Genomic DNA, 7400 nt, shown 5'->3' with positions numbered 1-7400 from the left:
CTGCTGAGTAATGTGATATGTGACACCTGTATATCTGTGTGCACCTGAGTCTGTATATGGGAGACTGCGCTGAGTAATGTGATATGTGACACCTGTATATCTGTGTGCTCCTGTGTCTGTATATGGGAGACTGCGCTGAGTAATGTGATATGTGACACCTGTATATCTGTGTGCTCCTGAGTCTGTATATAGGAGACTGCGCTGAGTAATGTGATATGTGACACCTGTATATCTGTGTGCACCTGAGTCTGTATATGGGAGACTGCGCTGAGTAATGTGATAGGTGACACCTGTATATCTGTGTCCTCCTGAGTCTGTATATGGGAGACTGCGCTGAGTAATGTGATATCTGACACCTGTATATCTGTGTCCTCCTGAGTCTGTATATGGGAGACTGTGCTGAGTAATGTGATATGTGACACCTGTATATCTGTGTCCTCCTGAGTCTGTATATGGGAGACTGCGCTGAGTAATGTGATATCTGACACCTGTATATCTGTGTCCTCCTGAGTCTGTATATGGGAGACTGCGCTGAGTAATGTGATATCTGACACCTGTATATATGTGTCCTCCTGAGTCTGTATATAGTAGACTGCGCTGAGTAATGTGATATGTGATACCTGTATATCTGTGTGCTCCTGAGTCTGTATATAGGAAACTGCGCTGAGTAATGTGATACGTGACACCTGTATATCTGTGTGCTCCTGATTCTGTATATGGGAGACTGCGCTGAGTAATGTGATATCTGACACCTGTATATATGTGTCCTCCTGAGTCTGTATATAGTAGACTGCGCTGAGTAATGTGATATGTGATACCTGAAAAATTGTTAATTATATTGAAAGTAATTGTATGCAAGTACAAGTTCAAGTAAATATACTGTATATATGGGATGTAGTTGTGAGAACGGCGGCCGTGATGCCGCCGGTCTCAATAAACAGTGAAATCTCAACAAGGGACTTAAGATAGGCGTTGAAATACCGACACCTATGTTAATACCAACGCCGGAACACAAAGGACGCCAGCTCAAACGAGGTAAGTCCGGGGCGCCCTTAGCATTAGCCGCGGGGGGGGGGAGGTTTGGTTTAGGAAGCGTAGCGGGGATAGGTTTTGGGGGGGAGGTAAGGGTTAGGCACCCCTATTGGGGAGGGATAGGTACGAAGGTGTGGGGGGTTAGGTTTAGGCACTAACACCGAAGGACGGGGGGTTAGGTCTAAGTGCCGGAATGCCGAAGGACGCCAACTCAAACAAGGTAAGTCCGGGGCGCCCTTAGCGTTAGCCGCGGGGGGGAGGGTTAGGGAGCGTAGTGGGGATAGGTTTTGAGGGGGGGGAGGTTAGGGTTAGGCACCCCTATTGGGGAGGGTTAGGTACGAAGGGGTGGGGGGTTAGGTTTAGGGAACGTAGCGGGGATAGGTTTTGGGGGGAGGTTATGGTTAGGTACCCCTAGTGGGGAGGGTTAGGTACGAAGGGGTGGGGGGTTAGGTTTAGGCACTGATGGGGAGGGTTAGCCTACAAGAAGGGAGGGTTAGGGGGAGAGAGTAAGTGTACTTACCCGACCCGTCGGGATACCAACCATAGGGATGCCGCTGTCAGTATTGTGGCATTACATACCCATTTCATAGATTATATTGAGTATTCTCTTTATTGATTTCCAGAACATTTACAGCAATTACAAAAAAAAAGATAATTAGAAGTGAAAAAAAAATGTAAGAACATCAATACAATGGAGAGTGAGCAGAGAAAAGTAGATACAGTCAGGTGCATAAATATTGGGACATTGACAGAGTTGTCATATTTTGGCCTCTATTCACCACCACAATGGCTTTGAAATGAAACAAACAAGATGTGCTTTACCTGCAGACTTTCAGATTTAATTTGAGGGTAATTACATCCAAATCAGGTGAACGGTGTAGGAATTACAACGGTTTTTATATGTGCATCCCACTTTTTAAGGGGCCAAAAGTAATGGGACAAACTAAACAATCCTAAATCTAACTTTCACTTTTTAATACTTTGTTGCAAATCCTTTGCAGGCAATTACAGCCTCAAGTCTGGAACGCATAGACATCACCAGATGCTGGGTTTCATCCCTGGTGATGCTCTGCCAGGCCTCTACTGCAAATGTCTTCAGTTCCTGCTTGTTCTTGGGGCATTTTCCCTTCAGTTTTGTCTTCATCAAGTGAAATGCATGCTCAATCGGATTCAGGTCAGGGGATTGACTTGGCCATTGCATAACATTCCACTTTTTAGCCTTAAAAAAACCTCTTCTGTTGCTTTTGCAGTATGCTTCGGGTCATTGTCCATCTGCACTGTGAAGCGCCGTCCAATGAGTTCTGAAGCATTTGACTGAATATGAGCATATAATATTGCCCGAAACACTTCAGAATTCATTCTGCTGCTTTTGTCAGTAGTCACATCTTCAATAAATACAAGGGAACCAGTTCCATTGGCAGCCATACATGCCCACGCCATGACACTACCACCACCATGCTTCACTGATGAGGTGGTATGTTTTGGATCATGAGCAGTTCCTTTCCTTCTCCATACTCTTCTCTTCCCATCACTCTGGTACAAGTTGATCTTTGTCTCATCTGTCCATAGGATGTTGTTCCAGAACTGTAATGGCTTTTTTAGATGTTGTTTGGCAAACTCTAATCTGGTCTTCCTGTTTTTGTGGCTCACCAATGGTTTACATCTTGTGGTGAACCCTCTATATTCACTCTTGTGAAGTCTCTTGATTGTTGACTTTGACACATATACACCTACCTCCTGGAGAGTGTTCTTGATTTGGCCAACTGTTGTGAAGGGGTTTTTCTTCACCAGGGAAATAATTCTTCTGTCATCCACCACAGTTGTTTTCCGTGGTCTTCCGGGTCTTTTGGTGTAGCTGAGCTCTCCGATGCGTTCTTTCTTTTTAAGAATGTTCCAAACAGTTGATTTGGCCACACCTAATGTTTTTGCTATATCTCTGATGGGTTTGTTTGGATTTTTGAGCCTAATGATGGCTTGCTTCACTGATAGTGACAGCTCTTTGGATCTCATATTGAGAGTCGACAGCAACTGATTCCAAATGCAAATGTCACACCTAGAATCAACTCCAGACCATTTACCTGCTTAATTGATAATGAAATAACGAGGGAATAGCCCACAACTGTCCATGAAATAGCTTTTGAGTTAATAGTCCCATTACTTTTGGCCCCTTAAAAAGTGGGAGGCACATATAGAAACCATTGTAATTCCTACACCGTTCACCTGATTTGGATTTATTACCCTCAAATTAAATCTGAAAGTCTGCAGGTAAATCACATCTTGTTTGTTTCATTTCTAAGCCATTGTGGTGGTGACTAGAGGCCAAAATATGAAAATTCTGTCAATGTCACAATATTTATGCACCTGACTGTATATTTTTATTCATTTTATATTTTGCAGATAAATATATAAATGATAAATATATAAATAATATCTTGTATCAGAGCTATTTCATATTTTACCTAACATGAGGAAGTCGCTACCAGGAAATACCCTCTCGGGTCATTGCCCATAGATAATGGTTCAGCCGTTCATCTGGTAGATCATTGCTCGGCAGCTGTATGGTGAGGGTAGAAAGATCTAACCTCTGAGTACAAATGCGTTTTCCTGGTATTTTAGCGATTTTCAGTCTCTGCTTCCTCCTTAGGTTATTACATTGCAAAGTTCTCTTAGCTGCAGATGTTACATCAGTGTTTCACAGACAGTGCGCACTCATTAAATAATGTTATACTTGAAGCATACTGAAATTGACAGTGTTCTAATATATCAGCCAGAAGGGAGTATATTTGGGAAATATATGAGGTTAGTGATAACATAGATCCCCTATACTGCCCCTCATATATACCCTATAGTGTAGTACATTGCATAGATCCCTTACACTGTCCCTCATATATACCCTATAATGTAGTACATCGCATAGATCCCCTATACTGTCCGTCATATATACCCTATAATGTAGTACATCGCATAGATCCCCTATACTGTCCGTCATATATACCCTATAGTGTAGTACATCACATAGATCCCTTATACTGTCCCTCATATATACCCTATAATGTAGTACATCGCATAGATCCCCTATACTGTCCGTCATATATACCCTATAGTGTAGTACATCGCATAGATCCCCTATACTGACCCTCGTATATACCCTATAGTGTAGTACATTGCATAGATCCCCTATACTGTCCCTCATATATACCCTATAATGTAGTACATCGCATAGATCCCCTATACTATCCGTCATATATACCCTATAGTGTAGTACATTGCATAGATCCCTTATACTGTCCCTCATATATACCCTATAATGTAGTACATCGCATAGATCCCCTATACTGTCCGTCATATATACCCTATAATGTAATACATCGCATAGATCCCCTATACTGTCCCTCATATATACCCTATAGTGTAGTACATCGCATAGATCCCCTATACTGTCCCTCATATATACCCAATAGTGTAGTACATCGCATAGATCCCCTATACTGTCCCTCATATATACCCTATAGTGTAGTACATCGCATAGATCCCCTATACTGTCCCTCATATATACCTTTATAGTGTAGTACATCGCATAGATTCCCTATACTGTCCCTCATATATACCCTATAGTGTAGTACATCGCATAGATCCCCCATACTGTCCCTCATATATACCCTATAGTGTAGTACATCGCATAGATCCCCTATACTGTCCCTCATATATACCATATAGAGTATTACATTGCATAGATTCCCTATACTGTCCCTCATATATACCCTATAGTGTAGTACATCGCATAGATCCCTTATACTGTCATATCGTACTGTATATACCATATAGTGTATTACATCACATAGATACCCTATACTGTCCCTCATATATATACCCTCTAGTGTAGTACATCGCATAGATCCCCTATACTGTCATATCATACTGTATATACCATATAGTGTATTACATCACATAGATACCCTATACTGTCCCTCATATAGTGTAGTACATCGCATACATCCCCTATACTGTCCCTTGTATATTCCCTATAGTGTAGTACATCGCATAGATTCCCTATACTGTCCCTTGTATATTCCCTATAGTGTAGTACATCGCATAGATTCCCTATACTGTCCCTCGTATATACCATGTAGTGTAGGACATCACTTAGATCCCGTATACAGACCATCATATCCACACAAATCCTGTATATACCCCTATAGTGTAGTACATCACATATACCCTATACTGTTGTGTAGTACATCACATATACCTGATACTGTTGTGTATTACATCACATATACCCTATACTGTTGTGTAGTACATCACATATACACTATACTGTTGTGTGGTACATCACATATACCCTATACTGTTGTGTAGTACATCACATATTCCCTATACTGTTGTGTAGTACATCACATATACCCGATACTGTTGTGTAGTACATCACATATACACTATACTGTTGTGTAGTACATCACATATACCCTATACTGTTGTGTAGTACATCACATATACCCTATACTGTTGTGTAGTACATCACATATACCCTATACTGTTGTGTAGTACATCACATATACACTATACTGTTGTGTAGTACATCACATATACTCTATACTGTTGTGTAGTACATCACATATACCCTATACTGTTGTGTAGTACATCACATATACTCTATACTGTTGTGTAGTACATCACACATACCCTATACTGTTGTGTAGTACATCACACATACCCTATACTGTTGTGTAGTACATCACACATACCCTATACTGTTGTGTAGTACATCACACATACCCTATACTGTTGTGTAGTACATCACATATACCCGATACTGTTGTGTAGTACATCACATATACCCGATACTGTTGTGTATTACATCACATATACCCTATACTGTTGTGTAGTAAATCACATATACACTATACTGTTGTGTAGTACATCACATATACCCTATACTGTTGTGTAGTACATCACATATACTCTATACTGTTGTGTAGTACATCACACATACCCTATACTGTTGTGTAGTACATCACACATACCCTATACTGTTGTGTAGTACATCACACATACCCTATACTGTTGTGTAGTACATCACATATACCCGATACTGTTGTGTAGTACATCACATATACCCGATACTGTTGTGTATTACATCACATATACCCTATACTGTTGTGTAGTACATCACATATACCCTATACTGTTGTGTAGTACATCACATATACACTATACTGTTGTGTAGTACATCACATATACCCTATACTGTTGTGTAGTACATCACATATACCCTATACTGTTGTGTAGTACATCACATATACACTATACTGTTGTGTATTACATCACATATACCCTATACTGTTGTGTAGTACATCACATATACCCTATACTGTTGTGTAGTACATCACATATACACTATACTGTTGTGTAGTACATCACATATACACTATACTGTTGTGTAGTACATCACATATACCCTATACTGTTGTGTAGTACATCACATATACCCTATACTGTTGTGTGGTACATCACATATACCCTATACTGTTGTGTAGTACATCACATATACCCTATACTGTTGTGTAGTACATCACATATACACTATACTGTTGTGTAGTACATCACATATACACTATACTGTTGTGTAGTACATCACATATACACTATACTGTTGTGTAGTACATCACATATACCCTATACTGTTGTGTAGTACATCACATATACACTATACTGTTGTGTAGTACATCACATATACACTATACTGTTGTGTAGTACATCACATATACCCTATACTGTTGTGTAGTACATCACATATACCCTATACTGTTGTGTGGTAAATCACATATACCCTATACTGTTGTGTATTACATCACATATACCCTATACTGTTGTGTGGTACATCACATATACACTCTATTGTTGTGTGGTACATCACATATACCCTATACTGTTGTGTGGTACATCACATATACCCTATACTGTTGTGTGGTACATCACATATACCCTATACTGTTGTGTGGTACATCACATATACCCTATACTGTTGTGTGGTACATCACATATACCCTATACTGTTGTGTGGTACATCACATATACACTATACTGTTGTGTAGTACATCACATATACACTATACTGTTGTGTAGTACATCACATATACTCTATACTGTTGTGTAGTACATCACATATACACTATACTGTTGTGTAGTACATCACATATACCCTATACTGTTGTGTAGTACATCACATATACACTATACTGTTGTGTAGTACATCACATATACACTATACTGTTGTGTAGTACATCACATATACACTATACTGTTGTGTAGTACATCACATATACCCTATACTGTTGTGTAGTACATCACATATACACTATACTGTT

This window comes from Taudactylus pleione, unplaced genomic scaffold (assembly GCF_031769625.1).
Source record: "Taudactylus pleione unplaced genomic scaffold, aTauple2 ptg000696l, whole genome shotgun sequence".
NCBI lineage: Eukaryota > Metazoa > Chordata > Amphibia > Anura > Myobatrachidae > Taudactylus > Taudactylus pleione.
This window is presented reverse-complemented; position numbering follows the sequence as displayed.